Raw genomic sequence first — 18219 nt, 5'->3', positions numbered from 1 at the left:
AAAGTATGATAAAATATACATAAAATTGACCCTTTTAACCATTCTTAAATGTATAGTTCTGTGGCATTAAGTGTATTCACACTGTTATACAGCTATCAACAACATCCATCTTCACAATTTTTTCATCTTCCTTTACCCGTTAAACACTCTACCCATTAAACTCTTAACTCCCCATTCCTACCTGCCCCCACCCCCGCCCGCCCCTGGTAACCACCATTCTAATTGCTGTAGCTACTTAAAGATTTGACTACCTCATGTAAGAGAAATCATACAATCTTTGTCTTTTTGTGACTGGCTTATTTCACTTAGCATAATCTTCAAGGTTCGTTTATGTTGTAGCTGGTGTTAAAATTTCTTTTTCATGGCTGAATAATACTGTATTGTGTACCACATTTTGTTTATTCGTCTGTCAATGGACACTTGAGTTGCTTTCACCTTTTGGCTATTGTGAATAATGCGGCTATGAACATGTGTTCTTACATCTATTCAAGTCCCTGCTTTCAGTTCTTTTGGATACATACCCAGAAGTGGAATTGCAGGATCATATTTTTTGAAAAATTTTTGTTTTCCACAGTGGCTGTGCCATTTTACATGCCATCAGTAATGCACAAGGGTTCTAGTTTTTCTGCATCCTCACCAACACTTTTTATTTTCTATATTTTTGATAGTAGCGATCCTTATGGGTGTGAGGTAGTATCTTATTGTGCTTCTTATTTGCATTTCCCTAATGATTAGTGATGTTGAGCATATTTCCATGTGCTTATTTGCCCATTTGTGTGTCGTCTTTGGAGAAATGTGTATTCAAGTCCTTTGCCAGTTTTTAAATCAGATTCCTTGTTTTTTGCTATTGAGTTGTAGGAGTTCTTCATATATTCTGGATGTCAATCCCTTATCAAATATACGGTTTGCAGTTTTTTTTGCCTGTCCATGGGTTGCCTTTTCACTGTGTTGATAGTGCCTTTTGATGCCCGAAAATTTTTAATTTTGATGAAATCCAAGTTATTTTTCTTTTATTGCCCATGCTTTTGGTATCATATATAAGAAATACCAAATCCTGTGTCATGAAGTTTTTCCCCTGTTTTCTTCTAAGTATTGTTTAACTTTTACTCTCTTACATTTAGATCTTGTAATCATTTTGAGTTAATTTTTGTATGCGTAAGGTAAGGCTCCAGCATTATTCTTTTTCATGAGGCTATCCAATTTTCCCAATACTATTTGTTGAAAAGACTATCCTTTCCCCATTGAATGGTCTTGGTGCCCTTGTCAAAAATCATTTGACCATATATGTGAGAGGTTTTTTTGTTTTGTTTTGTTTTTTTCTGGGCGGTATTTGACATTTTAAGGTTAAGTTCAGAGTTTCATCATTTCTCAGTGATATTGCACACTTCCTAACTATTGTCCCTAATTCAAGTATCATTTTTGATACATTTCTACTCTGGCATTCTGATTATGTTTTCTAGGTTTTGTCTGCTCTTCTATTTTCCCTCTTTGATTATGAGTCCCTGGAGGGCAGGGATTTTGTTCTGGAGACCTAGTGCCTTATGCGTCATTGGTACTGAATACGTGTTTGTTGGATGAAATTAACTTAGAGCTAAAAAAAGAAAGAACTAGAAGACATCAAGTTAGGTATAAAAAGTACTTTTTCATTATTATAAACTATTACTATGGCTTATGAGCCTTTAAGGAAATATGTCTTTTTTCTGCTAATGGTATTTTCCCTCTTTTCCCATGCTTGCCACTGTGACTGCAGTTATCACCCTTTTCCTTACAAGGATAAATAATCTTCACAAAAATTTGAGAGGAAGACAAGAATAAGTAGAAAACAGAAGAAAGGAAAGGAAAGGTGAAAGAAATCAACCTCATTCAAAAGCATTTAACAGTACACTTGAAGTTGAGTCAGAACAGGCTGAAGGTGCTAAGAAGCAGTGATATGCTGTGAGAGATGCAGTCTTGCAGACAAAACTTAAAATACATGTTCCCTAGTACCTTTTGTCACAAGTGTCTGTTGTGCCTGTTGAAATTTGGAATAGATGAATAATTAATTATTTGCCTCAGAATATAACATCTCTACAAAGAGTAGCCTTTTGTCTTCGACAATTCTATTTGTATGGTCAAATCTGCGAATAAATGAAAACATTAATTAGTCTAATCTTCATCAAAGTAGGCTGTCCAAAAAAAAGACATAAAAACCTTAATACCAATGACCTGTGTAATATTTGATGCATTGAGGAGCCAGGTTTCTTCAGGGCCCTAACGTATGTGATTGTCACTTTCTTTTGACTCTATTTGGGAAAAGTTAATACATAGGAGAACCAGAGAATGGTAGAATCAGAAGAGCAAATCTGGTTAACCCACCAGACTTAAGGATGGGAAGAAGTTATGTAGGGCCATTAAGCCATCATGGTCAAAGCATATGTTGTACCCTGAAAGTTCCATTCCCTCTAACGTTTTATTTTGTTTTATTTTTTAAAAATAGATACAGTGTCTCACTATGTTGCCCAGGCTGGTCTTGAACTCCTGGGCTCGAGCGATCCTCTGACCTCAGCCTCCCAAAATGCTGGGATTACAGGCGTTAGCCACTGCAGCCAGCCACTAACTACCACTACTTAAGTAGTATGATCTTCTCTCTGCTTTCAGTTACTTACTGACTTAATAACAGTTTGGGAGATTCTCCTTACTTAGTACGTAAATGATTCTAAAGCTAGGCACATTCAGCCCTCCATGTTTGCAGGTTTCACATCTTTGAATTCAACTAACCATGGATCAAAAATATTTTTAAAAACCAATAAAAATAGTACAAATTTTAAAAACACAATATAACAATTATTTACATAGCACCTTGTATAGGCATTATAAGTAATCTATAAATGATTTAAAGTCTGTGTGTAGGTTATAAGCAAATATCATTTTATATCAGGAACTTGAGCATCTGAGGATTTTAGTATCCATGGGAGGTCCTGGAACCAATACCCTGTGGATATAGGGAATGACAGTACTGGAAAAGTCTAACCAGAGACAATGGTTATCCAAGTCTGAGAATTTGAAACGGATGACTTTGAGAGTCCCAGGACTAGATGGCTCTCACATTCTTTTTAGCCCCTTTTAAAGTTCTAGTTGTTCATTAAAACTGTCAGAGACTTATTTGGGAATAATACTGATCTCAAAGAGCTGGATTAATAGTGAATCAAATTCTTGTGATCTTTCTCTGAGCCTTTGGCATTTTTGGAAGCCCAAGGTTTATAAGGTATAACCTGGATAGACCACTAGGGTTCTCATTAACTCTAGTTAACAGATGACTTAAGAATTTCAGTTTTAACCTAGTGATACTCCACTGACTTCAAGGAGTAAATACATTTTTAAAGGCGACTTACTTTAGAGTGGTTTACAGTGTGCTAATTAGGAAGAATTTAACTCAGTCATTTCAAGCCTCTGAAATCCTTGGATGAAGTACAAATGCTGAGATGGAAATGTAGTATGCTATTTGTATATTATTCCATTTCATGAAGTGGTAACTTGGCAGAGTCGTATTTAGAAGTGATTGCACTCTATAGTCCTTCTCCTCAGCCCTCTTTTGTGTGGGTATAATCTACTGCAGTAGTATCATAGACATTTATGCACTGCTGTTTGCATAAGCTTTTTATTGGAAATAACCCAACAAAATAGCAGTCCCTGCTAGCTTAGCACAGTTGGGCCTTTTCTAAGGCTCATTTTCCTACACATCAAGAAAAAAAACTCTCTAGTTAATGTTAGTGGGATGATACCCACAAGCAGGAGATTCAAAGATGGCCCTTTTCTTTATCCCTGGCTCACCTGAGGAAGGAGGTCAGAGGCCCAAGTGACTTAATTCTATGCAGATCTATGCCTAATGGAAACAATAAATTCAAATGGGCAGTATTACTTTTTCCCTTACTATCTTACTATTTATGAAACGTATTTCTCACTGCATTTAAAAATGTATTTAACATATAAATTATTTCATGATATTTTACCAGGTTTTAAAAATCTGATATTTAGCTGTAGTATGGAATTACAATGCTAATGGGTTTACAAATTAATATTACAAATGACTGAAAAGTTCACACTCTGCAACTTGTTAAACATGTCACCTTCAGAGCTTATCTCATTTTTAATTAATAAATATGTGGTCATAGTGTGTAAAGAAGAAATCTTTGTAGATTAAAGATTTGTCACCTTTTGGTACAGTGGACTCTGTTTTTTAACATTTGTATTATAGAAATTTAGAATAGTATAGTAAACTTCCATGTACCCTTCATACCCAGCTTCAGAAGTTACATAAACATTTTTGCCTTCTTTTTGAAATGGGGTCTCGCCGATGCCCAGGCTGGAGTGCAGTGGCACAATCTCAGCTCACTGCATCCTCTGCCTCCTGGGCTCAAGTGATCCTCTCGCCTCAGCCTCCTGAACAGCTGGGACCACAGGCGTGCCACCACGCTTGGCTGACTTTTTTTTATTTGAGACAGGGTCTCACTCTGTCAACCAGGCAGGAGTGTAGTGGCACAATCATGGCTCACTGCAGACCTTGGCCTTCCAGGTTCAGATGATCCTCCCACCTCAGCCTCCTGAGTAGCTGGAGCTACAAGTATGTGCCACCACACCTGCCTAATTTTTGTATTTTTTTGTAGAGATGGGTTTCACCATGTTGCCCAGGCTGGTCTCAAACTCCTGAGCTCAAGTGATCCACCTGCCTCTGCCTCCCAAAGTGCTGGGATTACAGGGCATGAGCCACCGTGCCTGGTCTTTGCCATGTTTTTAAATGATGAAAACGACATTACTAAAAGTTTGGAAATTAGGATGAAAAGGACCTCTGGTTTCACCCAGTTTAACTCTCATCATCATTTTTTGGTCTTCTTCTTCTTCTTCTTTTTTTTTTTTTTTTGGAGGCAGATTCTCTCTCTGTTGCCTAGGCTGGAGTGCAATGTTGTGATCTCGGCTCACTGCAACCTCTGCCTCCCAAGGTTCAAGCGATTCTCCTGCGTTAGCCTCCGAGTAGCTGGGACTACAGGCACACACCACCACGCCCATCTAATTTTTCATATTTTTAGTTGAGGCAGAGTTTCACCATGTTAGCCAGGCTGATCTCAAACTCCTGACCTCAGGTGATCTGCCCGCCTCGGCCTCCCAAAGTGCTGGGATTACAGACATGAGCCACTGCACCCAGCCTACAGTTTTGATATACAGATACTGTTTCTTCTTTTTGCTGAACATGATATCAAACTAAGAGCGAATGGTGGCTACCATCAATTGATGTCTTCCTATGCTATGCACTGGGCCAGTTGCTTTACATATAATTCATAGACTCTTCACAATAACAATACAGTAGTATAAACATCCTCTCTACCCCAGAGACACACATTTATAGATAAGGAACCTAAGACAGGGAGGTTAAGTAACTTGCTCAGGCACTGCATATCTGGCATATGTATTCGGGCAAAAGTCTAACTCTGAGTGCATGCTCTTTCCTCCCTCTAAAGTGGCCTCTTCAAAAGCATTTTTTCATGTTGCAACGTAATCACCTTTTTAAGGAAAAAGAAATATCAGTATGTAAATTTTGACCGTGTATCATATAGAAGCAGCACTAGGACAGATGCTGCTGTGGGTTAGAGGGATAAAAGGTATGGTGTCTGCTCTTCAATGTCAGTGCTCTAATGCTGAGGAGCCTGCCCCCTCGGGTACACTTACAAAGAAAGTGCATGGTTGGCTCAGGCCCACCCTGGTTATCTTTCTTTCTTAGAGCCAGTTGTGCCATGTAACATAAACTAATCATAGAGGTAAAAACATCTGTCATATTTACAGTCCTAGGAAATGTGCAGGACATGTCCATCCGGGGGGTGGAGAATCTTGCAGAACCACGTCAGAATTCTGTTCATCACAAGCTCCCAATTGGAAACAACTTAAATGTCTACCAACAGGAGAATGGATAAACTGTGGTATATTCATACAATATCCTAAGCAGTGAAAAGGGACAAATTGTTAATATACAGTCACCCTCTGTATTGGTGGGTTCTGCACACTAGATTCGGCCAACCTCAGAAAATACTCGGGAGAAAAAATTTTGTCTGTACTGAACATGTGCAGACTTTTTTCCCTTGTCATTATTCCCGAAACAATACAGTATAACAACTATTTGCATAGCACTTACATTTTATTAGGTATCATAAGTAATCTAGAGATGATTTCGTGTATATGAGAGGATATGCATAGATTATATGCAGATTCTATACCTTTTATATCCAGGACTTGAGCATCCATGGATTTTGGTATCCAGGGGGAGCTCCTGGAAGCAATCCCCCAAGACCATGCAGTAATATGGATGCATCTCGAAAGCTTGGTACTGAAAGGAGCCAGGACATAGAGTACTTACTGTATGATTTCATTTATTTAAAGTTCTAGACAAAGCAAAACTAATCTGTGGTAACAGAAAATCAGAGTATCGTGGTTGTTGGCAGGGATGAGGAGATGTGGAGTTTGCCTGAGAACAGGCACAAGAGAACTTTACAGAGTGATGGAAGTGTTCTACATTTTGATAGAAGCCTGGATTACAGAGATGCTTTCATTTGTCTCAACTATTGAACTTTACTCTTCTCTTTAGATCTGTATATGGCACTGAATGTAAATTGTACCTCAATTTAAAAATGAAAACATTACTCTAATGAATCCTTGTTTTACTTCTCACCAGACTCTTGGATTAAGAAACAAACCACCATTATATACAACCACCATCATAAAATGTTAAAGCTAAAAACAACTTGACAAATTATCTAGTCTAATTCCCTTGTAAACACTACTGCCTTGGTGAAGAAAAAAGTTTAAAATTGCTAATGATAAAATCTGCTGTTGCTATCTTCTGCACTCAGGAGAAGAGTTAGGCAATTTTACCAATTCGTGTATGCCAGCAGAAAATATGAGAGAGGGACAGATTTGCTAACAGCAATACATCTTGAAGTGTAAGCACAGAATCTGGATCAAGACATTTTACTTAGATTTGTTTGGCCGAAGGCATTATCTTAGCTGCGATTGATCTGGTCAGGGAATGCACAGCATTTTGCTGCTGCCCATGATCTGGCTGAGAAATAATTTGTAAAAGCGCCGTTGTAGTTAATAAAGGACACATGGTGTTAATGTTAGCGTGTCTGTGACCTCATGCTCTCTCTATGGAAGTGATCTATAAGATTGCCAAAGGTTTCATGACCTTGTGAGCAGAAAAAGAACACATTTGGGTAGACGGATTTCACAAACCGCCCCCTGCAGTTTTTTGCTAGTCTTTTAAAACTGCAGTCATTGCATTGATTTTATATGTTGCCTTGGCTGATTATCGATTTTAGTCATTGCATTGCATTGCATTGATTTTCTATGTTGCCTTGGCTGATTATTGATTTTAGATTTTAAGTCCATAATGAAAATATTTAGGTGGTGGTAAAAATCATTATAACTTTTAAAGGTTCTTTAGCAATTAAAACATTATCTTAAAAATTCTGAATTGTGCTTTTTTGGGTTTTCATTATGAGGTGTTGGCATAGGCTGGTATTTTAAATTTTTTATGTTTATTTTCTTCATCTCTGAAATTACTTTATTTCCTAATTGAATTTCTTTGCTCAGGTCTTTATGGAAACTTATGTTCCCTGACACCTCACTAATCATTTCAGGCTCTGTTAGGTGTTAGTGTTGTCTTCCAGAGTGGCCATGGTTCCCTTCAGTGACTTAAAGAGAATTAGTAAACACTCATTCTATCCTATTTATTTCTATGTTGAGTGGTTAATTAGAGTAAACTAGGAGTTTTGGAATTGGAGTTGTTAAATTCTTTGAGTTCTGAGAACTTAGAGAATTTTTTGTATAGATAACTTTTATATGATAATAATCCCTTCTGGTATCTGTAATAATTCTTGGTTTTTCTGTATTAAAGAATATAAGTTTGGCTTGGTTTACTTATGAATAATGCAGTTTATGTAAAATGATTTTGTGAAATGAAAACTCTCTGTCTTGATCTGGTATTAAAATAATCCATAAAGTATCTACACACAAAAGAAAATTAATGTATGATTCCACTTATATGAGGTATCTAAAGTACTCAAACTCATAGAAACAGAAAGTAGAGTGGTGGTTGCCAGGGGCTAGGGGAGGAGGAAATAGGAGTTGTTTAATGGGTGTAGAGTTTCGGTTTTGCAAGATGAAAAAGTTCAGGAGATCTGTTGCATAACAGTATGAATGTACTTAACCCTATTAAACTGTACACTTACAAATGGTTAAGATGATAAATTTTGTGTTATGTATATTTTACCACAGTTAAAAGTAAAATATATATATTAAAAATATGTTTTGCATTTATGAGATGAGGAAGCCAGTTACAACCAAGAAATGTAAAATATAGTTTAAATTTCTGTTGACTTCAGATTAACAGAATCTGTCATTCTTTTAGTCTCCTCGTGTACAGCATTCTTCACTTTGCACATTGTACTTGAGCGTAGTTCCTTACACCATCTTTTTCCCCACTTTCAACTACCCAGCACTCTCACATTTAAACTTCTTCCTCAAATTGCTTGCTTCATGGATTAAGAACAATTTTTAATGTGAAACAAACCATAACCAAAGATAAAGTAGGAATATAATGTGATCAGCTGCTTTCTTTTGATCTGGTGCTTCTACTTGTTACTTAAGGACATTTAAAAAAAACATGGAGCAGCCTCTGTGTGTCAGGTACTGTGCTGGTGTTTCCAGATATGTGTTTTCAGAGTTGATTATTTATCAGAAATGGACAAAGGTAACCAGCCTTAAAGGAACTTCTGATTATTATTTTTTAAGATGCTTTGGCCATGGGAATATTTTTCTTCTTGGGACAAATTATAAATTACTTAATAAGGATATATTCTTAACAAGACTACATTTTGATGTTAAAAAGTATGTTTACATGTGTTTTACTAATACAGGGAATTAATTCTCAGTATGTGGATAGCTATAATGTCTCCAAAGTGTTCATTATGCCAGATTTGTCAGATTTATATCATTGAGGGCAAAGCTCAAGAGAGTATATATTTGCTTTTAACTGCCCCTCACTGTTCATGGCCATTGTAGTACATCCTAGTGAAAGGAAGACCATGCATCAGAATGTTTGTTTTGAGCATTTATTTTTAGCAGCAGATCTAGAAATTATATTTTCATTTATGGTATATATTTTTTATTTATTATGAACATTCCAAGACTAAATAATTTTAGACATGCGTATGTGAGTGCATGTGTACATTGCACGCACGTGTGTATGTGTATGTGAGAGAGTGAGAGACTGAGTCTGAGACTGTGTGTGAGAGAGAAGGAGAGGGAGAGAGAGGGAGAGAAAAGAAAAAGACATTCCCTTAATAGCAGGAGGGGTAGAGGCTTACTCAGTCTATTATCATAAAGCTCTGCTAATGTAGCTTCTGAGTCATGTGACTGCAGAAAAGGCTATTATCTCAATGAAAAGGAAACCGGGTTTTAGAGCAAGCAATAGAATAGAAGCAGGAAGAATTTTCGAGTGTTCCACCATGCTGGATTGTCAAAGGGGGATCTGTCTGATCAGCAGCTAAAAAAGGATTTGTGTGGCTAGTTTGTCAGCTATCGTTAGAAACAAATGATAGAGGAGATAAGCGGCGGGGTGCTCAGCATGTGCTTAGGTTTACATCAAGATGTAATGTTGGTTTGGGTTAACAGAGGAGATTTATCTCTGAGGCAATAAATTTATTGCTAATTGTGGGGGTTTTTGTTTTGATGAGTGATGTATGGTATTTGTATTTACATCACTGGTGAAGATAAAGAGAAGCTGCTGAGCTCTAATATGAACTGCAGAAGCTGTGGACAGTTACAAGGTGTGTTTCAGAAGTGCTCTGACTTAATATTTGCTAATGTTCTTGGAATTCTGTGTGCTTGTGGATTGGATGTGCGGTGCGTTGTAGAAGGGAGAACTGAGCGTGACAACCAGGCAGTGATAATGTTCTCAGGAACACATAGATACAGTGTGACCCAAATTGATTCCGTGGTCCTTATTTCTTTTGTGTTTAGTGTTTTTAAAATATTCCTTGTAGTTTCTTTATGTAGCCAAATACAGTGTCACGCTTGTTTGTAGGAAATATTTTGGTAAGCATTTTCTAAAATTCAGGAGGAGAAGCTTAATTTTTTAGATGCAAATCTTAATTATTAAGGAATAAATATAACTATAAGCTTTATCTTTCTACCTTTATACTTTTTATCCTTTTCTAATTTCAAGCTTAAAGGGGAGCTTTGTGATAAATTTGAAATTATTTAATTTTTGATTACATGATAAGTACAGCTTTTATTTTTGGTGGAGGCCTTGATTCAGTGATTTTTTTGTTGTTGTTATCTATAGTACCTAACTTTCTCAGATTGATCTTATGCTACTGTATGCAGAGAGCTAAATAACATACAGTTAATCTTCAGATTGTACTTGTCTGCTTTTGCTCATGTTAATGCTATTAATTCTCATAGCAGTCTGTACCTGTCTCTTAACCTTGGAAAATGTAGCACTTGAAAGTCTGAGATTGGTGAAAGATAATCAGAAGCATTATCTGAAAAGGGTTAACAATTACACAACATATATTCGGAGAATGATTTTGCTAATGTTTTTCATTTAACTTCTAGAGCAGATGGGCTGAAGTGTATGTATGTTTCCAAATCACATATGATTTTGAAACTAAACTATACTGTATACAGTTCCCTTTTGAAATTGAGGTTGGAAGAGGTAAGGAATGTATCAGGCAATTTCTAAGGTGTATAGACGGTTTAACAATTAATTCTCGCTGTCTTTTCTAATAAAAGATGAGAGCAACTCAAACATAATTTTTAATTATACTAAGTGCAGGAGATTCTTCTTTATATCTACAAGCCATATCTTAGCACAGTATAGTTTAATAAATCATTAATTTTATTAAATGGGATTTTCTTTTAAAAAGCAGACAACACTGGCACTTTACATAGAAAAACAACTTGGTTCAAATAAGCAGTTAATTTGGGATTTTTTTTAACTATAGTATTCTCCCACATTCTTTTTTTTTTTTTCTTTTTCCATTTTTTATTTTCACTGCTCTTTCAGTAATTCTCACGTTCTTGTAAGTAGTCTGTGAGACAGGGTTACATACCATTTTCAGGGTTACATACCATTTTCCGCCCAGAAAGCACTAGCACCATATGTTAAATATTTTGAATAATAAAAGTTTCAAAGTTGTATTATTTGAGCTTTCTTTGTTTTTCTTTATTTTATTTTTAAATCTTATTTTGTTACCTTATCTAAGCCTTTGAATGAGCCAAGACTTTTGTAATAATTAAAAGATATTTTTATTGAGCACCTATTATTATTACAAGCCACTGTATGAAACAATATGGGAACATGAAGACAAATAAGATCTTTAATCCAACAAGTTAATTATAACTGGCATTGGAATCCAGCCTCAGTAAATGTAATTATCCTGTATCTTATAGGAATTTAAAATGGCTAAAAGGAATAAAACTTATCTGACTGTTGAGAGAGTACTTCTCTGATTTTGTGAATGACATTTCATATGAGCAGATTTGGATGGTAGTTTTAACTGGTCTGCATCCATGCCATTTCATTTTCCTTTGTTTCAGAACAGAAATACTTTTTGTTTTTTAAATAATCTTCTACAGCTAGAGTAGTTTTTATTCCTGATGGTTTTGTTTTTCCCCTAGGACATAAAATATCAGTCCTTTGCAAATTTAAAGTATTTTCATAAACAGATTAACATATTGAGTTATCTAAACAAACAGTATTTACTTTTAGAGGTTGGGGAGTGAGGAAGCACCCCAGTATTATTATCAGAGTTAAGAGGTGCAGGTGTTGAAGTCCAGGTAGCGTGTAAACAAGCCAGATGTCTAGCTTGCAAATCCTGCTACACTTCAGAATTCCAACCACAATAATTAACCACAAATATTATAATCGGGTCTGATCTTGTCAGGCTGAGGGGGTTTGTTTCTTGGAACGAATTTTAATTTGTAGAATAGATAGGGTAAGAAAAGGTAGAATTAAGTGTGATCTTAGTATTCAGTGTTGTAAAACTCAGTGAAATGTGTTCATAGGACCTTTTTGTTTTTTGAGAAGGTAAAAGTTTGGGAAGATTTAGGCAGGATTAAAGTACGGGGCTATATTTTAGAGACATTTGAATTCTGTGGAAGCCAAGGGAATATAAGATTCAGGAAGTGGAAAAGCCTGTGTAACAGCCAGCAAATTTTCCCACGGTACCTCTTATAGGATTTGCTCTAAAAATTATCATTCAGAAATGCAGAAAAAGGTTTAGAATCAGTTGGTTTATCCATTTCTCTCACAGGTGCTTTGGTCCTTGTCATTAAAAAGGTAAGACTTTGCATTTTTTAGCATGCGTTTTAGTAGTGATGGCTCTTTTCACCAGGTTCACAGTTAACATGCAGGGTTATGGCTTGTAGTAATCACTAATATAGTACAACATAAACATACATTTGCATTATTTTAATTTTAAAGATAACATGGTTATTGCTATGTATGTTTTATTAAAGATTTTATAAGAAACACCAAACACTATAATCTTGACATTGAATGATTGTTTCTTCTTTAAAAGTCAGTCAAGATTAAGAAGTATGTTGAGATAGAAGCTAGATGTTTGGTTTCATCATTTTAGATGTCAAATCCAATTACAATAGTAAATTGATTGGCTAGAATAGTCATAAAAGCATACTATGAGGCTTATGTTTAAGATACCTGTTTTGTTTCCATAAGTCCTTAGAGTGTAGTCAAAATGAATGATAAATAAACATAGTATTGAAACCATAATAGCCTTTTTATTTTTAGTTCTACATTAATTGGTTTTTCCAAATTTTGCTTTCATGTTTTAAATGTGAAAATGTCCATTTTTATATGTCATTTTTACATATGCTTATTAAAAATAAAATTTTAAAGGCTTTGTTTTTACTTTTTCTTTTGATAAGGAAAATGACTTTTGCAAAACAATTAACGGTAGTTTTAAAGCTTATCTTTTATGTAGAGCTTACATGCCAGGTCCTGTTCTATGGACCTTACATATATTAATTCAATTCCTGTTTCACAGTTGGGAGATGGAGACATGGAGAGGTAAAGTCACTGGTCCAAGCTCACACAGCTAATGAGTCAGTGGTGCAGGATTTCAGCCCAGGTAGTTTGCCTTGAGAGTCTACACTCTAAATTACTATGTATATTGAGTTCAGATGATGCTGGGTTCAGTTAGATTTGCTGATTTATTCTAGAATGAGGACAGGATGAACATAACGGACAAGGAGGGAACTATTACAGTTGAAGTGATTTTTTGTTTTTTAATGTTTGTACTTTAGTGAACTTCTGTTTCATTTCAAGTATGTTAAGAGTAAGACATTATTTAAAGAGTATTCGGTCTGCATTGAAAAGAAACATATTCATGAACATTAACTCCCAGCTAATTCAGAAATCTGCTTTAGAGGAAGGAGAATGAAGGAGAGCATTAAAATTGGGATAGCAGAGATTGTTAAAACAGAGTGACTATGAATTGCCATGAGATTAACTGGGTGGGGAGAAGCTTTGTAGTTCTGGGATCTGAAAGAAGTGTGTTGCATATTTTCTTACTTAGTTTCTTTTCCTTTTTCTTGGCAAATGGAGAACTTGCTGCTTCCAAGGTCCTTTATTCACTGCATTGCTATGATGGAGCATTCAGGTATAAAAACCACAGAGAATCCAAATAAAGATCCTTGTTTACAGATACCAGGGATTCCATAAAGAGGAGGAAGGTATACAGACCCTTCCCAAGCCCATAGTCTTTGAATCAGTAACTACAGATTAGAAGCAATTAGAAGTCCACCTTCCTTGGTAGGACATAAGAGCCTCTTTCACTATCTGGACCTGCCCCTCCCACTTGGAGATTCTCACCTAGTCCCATATTCTACCTTTAATGTAATAGCATTGATTCTCCTGATTTCACAGGAGTTATGTTTTATAAAGTTGTGGGAAACATTGAACTGGCGAATTCTGAGGCATGGCTCCTAGTGGAAAATTGAGGGCTAGGTTCCTGCAGGCCTCTGGTCACATCATCTTAGTCATCTGATCAATACATAACCTTATGTGTATTTCTGTTTAAAGACAACTTATTTAATATGTAAGTTACATAATATTGTTGATTCATTAAGATTGCACTCACAGTCAACAGCAATGTAACTCCTGCCTTAACAAAGCTTGTCTAACATTCATATTTTCTCATAAGGCACATCACAGCCTTCTGGCACTTCGGAACCCTCTATAGCATTCCAACATCACGCTTGGGGGCCATTTTCAACATCAGAAGAACAAAAATGCAAAAAATGTGGCCCTAAAGAGACTGCAGAAAGATAATTGCTTTACAGTATGAGAGCTGAAACAAGACAGAGCATCTCCTGTTTGAATAGGGAGTGTTATTTGTGGAGTACCTACAATGGGCCAAGTGTTTCAGATAATAATGACAATAATAATGAAGGCAGCTTATTTTTATGAGGGTGTTTCTGTATACCAGGCCATGTACTTTTCTGCTTTATCTCATTTAATTTTCATTCAAACTTGTGAAGTAAATGTTATCTGCAAATATTACAGACATGGAAACAGCTTAGAAAGGTTAAGTACCTTTCCTAAGGTTGTGCAGCTAGTAAATGGTGGAAGCAAGAAATGACTCTGAAGCTTGTTATTATCTGGAGGTTCAAGGCCGTGTTAGGAGATGCAGTCAAATAGGGCTGCCCTTCTCAACAGAGCTTCTTTGTTGGAAAGGGGTAGAGGGCCACATTTCCCCAAAGCCTTTGTGTCTGTGTGATAGTCTAGATATGGAAATCTGGAAGGATTGGGCACAAGAGATTATTTCCTGTGTGGAGAGGTTGGAGAATCATGAACTTGTTGACTGTGGTAGCAAAGGTGGTCTCTCAGTCTGCTTCTGCTCTGCCTGTCATGCCAGCTAACCAACCTGTTCACACTCTCACTGTGTATCTTTTCTCTGCCTTGTAACTTTGGCTCATTCATTTCTTCTTGTAACTTTATTATCTTGTGGTTTCTTCCTATGTGTCTTTTTAGCTGTTGTTTTCTCTTCTCACTGAACAATTCTCTCTCTTAATTATCCCAAAGACTGAGAGAACCTGATTGAGCCAACCAATCACCATTGTCTTTGTCTGGATAGAACTTTTGTGCCAAGCCATCCCTCTAGACCCTGGCAACCTGTAGATTGGATACCTGAATCAAGTGCTAGGGGGCAGTGTCTCATGGTGTTGTCAGGGTGTCTTCTGTGTAAGGAGATGGAGAAAAGCTGCCTTATATCAGCAGGTTGTGGGTCCTTAGGAAGAGCTGTGGGAATGGATTGTTTGGTCCAGAATAGAGTGCAGTGGAGTCTTGTACTACATGACATTTACCACGAAGATCAACAAAGACTGTAGGTCTTGTGTTTCTTCATGCCTAAAATTTGAAGACCAATTTAAATTCTCTGGTTTTTCTGCTTGGTGGTTGGTAGAGGTTAGTCTTTCATTTAGATGATAAGTTGTTGTATATGTTTATCAGAATGAACCATTGTTCAAATATATTCAGTTGCCTTTGCAAGGCCGAAACAGAATTCCTGTAATGACCTGTTTGAGGCCCCTTCTGTCCTACCTGGTTTGATCTCCCATCACCTCCAGATATTTCAATTCCCAGGTAAACTCAAGGCAGTTGAAATTATATTCTGGAACACAGTCTTCTAAAGTTGATTAGAAATGTTATCAGAGTACCTAGGATTAAGTAGGAAAAGGCAAGGTAGCGGATGTAAACAGAAAGTTGTTTCTTATACAGAGGTTAATGTGAGCAGAACACACCAAAGTAAGAGAAATCAACCCAACTACTGTGAGACACAAAAATCTATTGTTTCTCTAGAATAGTGGGTTAAGATTGCAGACATGGAGGGAAATGGGGACACAGTTGAGCTTATGGGGGCCTGAATCTGTCCTGAATGTCTAAACCACCTAAGTTCTGTATAATTTTGTGGTTTGGTCAAGTAATGTACCATATTTGCTGTTGGTTGTGGTCGGTACCTGGAGCTGCTGAGAACGGTTTGGGTGCTAGAAATGAACAGAAGCACAAGTCACCATACTCCAGTGACATAACTCAAGGAAGATTTGGGTAAAGGGAAAATTCATACTTCCTTCGTCTCCAGGGACAGACAGTCCACAGACTTTGAGGATGACATGTTCGTCTTTTCAAATATGTTTTACCTAGATCATTTCCTTGTGTTGTTGGCAACTCTCCTGTTACGTATTTCTAGATAGTTATTTAATGGCATTTCTTAGACAATGGGAAGAATTGTGCAGAGCATGGCATTTGCAGTCAGAGCTTGGTTTCAAGCCTTGTCCTGTGATGTAAGAGCTTTGAGACCTTGGAGAGGTCACGTAACTTCTCTGAATCTGTTTTCTCCTCTGTAAAATAGGAACAATATTTACATTGTAGAGCTCTGAGAATCAAATAATGTCATGCATAATACATTCTTCAACACTATACTAATTACTAAGCACCTAATATATTGTCATTTTGTTTGTTTTTTAAACTGCATATTTTGTCAGTGTGGCATCTCTTGTCTGTGAAATATTCCTTTAACACATGTGGTGTATTTTCTCACCTACGTATGTTTCCTCTTCCTAAGTAGTTTAAAACACACACACACACACACACATGCGCGCGTGTGCACATGCTTATTCATTGACTAAGTTATCCATGAACCTGTCATTTCTGTCTTCTGGAGCAACATGGAATCTCATATTTCTATCTTAATCACATATTTTTAATTTTGCCTTTGTTTTGTGGTCTGTGGGTACATTTGTTATTTTTAGTATCAAGTCATTTGGCTAAATCATATTAAATTGCAATCACCTAAAATCCCCTGGTTATTTTGACTTAAATGACTGTCATCTTTGGTTTCCCTTACTTAGAACGTCACACAGTTAATTTTTTTTTTCAACCTAATGGCAAGTGTGTGTGTGTGTTCTTGGAGTAGTTCTGCTGGCTATGAAGAGTATGTAGTAATATGCTAAAGCTTTGTAAACTCTTTTTTTGTTATTTTGGAAGATGGAGTGTTGCTCTGTTGCCCAGGCTGGAGTGCAGTGGTGTGATTTTGGCTCACTAGAGCCTCCACCTTCTGGGCTCAAGCAGTCCTCTCACCTCAGCCTCCCTGGTTTGTGGAACTACAGGGGCATGCCAGCATGCCCGGATAATTTTTGTATTTTTTTTCTTTTGTAGATACAGAGTCTCACTATGTTGCCCAGGCTAGTCTCAAACTCCTGAGCTCAAGCAGTCCTCCTGCCTCAGCTTCCTGAAGTGTTGGGATTACAGGCATGAGCCATTGCACCTGGCCCTAAATTTTAACAGATACAAAACTATAAGTTTATACTTAAAAAAAAAAAGGAAAATACTGGATGGAATTATTTACTTGAGATGAGACATGCACAGTAAGAAGTTGAGAGAGTAGCAGTGCATCAAATAATGAGGCAGTGTCCTAGAGGTAAAGAGTACAGGCTTAGAGTCAGACAGCGCGGGTTCAAATCCTGCTTCTGCCAGCTGTTGGCTGTGTTTGACCTTAGTCATGTTACTTGGATTTTCATTCAGGGAATAATAATAATTACTTCATACAGTTAATTGTGAGGATCAAATAAAATAATACAAGTATACTACTATACCATAGTAAATATTCAACGATGCTACCTATTTTGGTGAAGTAGCTTCAAACTCGATAGCAGTTTGTAAAGCAATTTATTCCATGAATATTAAGTACTTGTGCATCAGGCATTCTAATAAGGGCCTAGGATTTTTTTACAATGAGAAATACTTCCTTTCTGTCTTTCAAAGAGCTTAAAATATGGTAGGGAAAAAGCATAAATAAGATAGTTATGATATACATGATTAATGGTAGAGTTATATGCAACTGTTCTTCAGTATTACAGGGGATTGGTTCTAGAAACCCAGTGGAGACCCAAGTCCACCAATGCTCAAGTCCCTTATATGAAATGGCATAGTAATTGCATATAATGCGCATCCTCCCATATACTTTAAATCATCTCTAGATTACTTATAATACCTAATACATTGCAAATGCTATGCACATAGTTGTTATATTGTACTGCTTTTTTATTTGTATTACTTTTATTGTTGTTTTTTTCTTTTAAGTTTCAAATTTGAGATTGGCTGAATCTGCG

The 18219-nt window shown here is 36.6% G+C and overlaps 1 protein-coding gene across 17 annotated transcripts in view; it reads left to right on the top strand.

Annotated features, from left to right (window-relative positions):
* NCOA2 (nuclear receptor coactivator 2) overlaps nt 1-18219 on the top strand; it is a 301642-nt gene that overhangs the window by 155910 nt on the left and 127513 nt on the right. Inside the window, exon 1 of one of the 17 annotated variants that reach the window (XM_055116649.2) lies at nt 9399-9854. The exons of the other annotated variants lie outside the window; for them this stretch is intronic. The gene's annotated coding sequence lies outside the window, so the exon portion shown is untranslated. Of the gene's footprint in view, nt 1-9398; nt 9855-18219 lie in introns of those variants that run through there. 17 annotated transcript variants of the gene reach the window in all.

The sequence above is a fragment of the Pan paniscus genome, chromosome 7 (assembly GCF_029289425.2).
Source record: "Pan paniscus chromosome 7, NHGRI_mPanPan1-v2.0_pri, whole genome shotgun sequence".
Lineage (NCBI taxonomy): Eukaryota > Metazoa > Chordata > Mammalia > Primates > Hominidae > Pan > Pan paniscus.
This window is presented reverse-complemented; position numbering and strand designations above follow the sequence as displayed.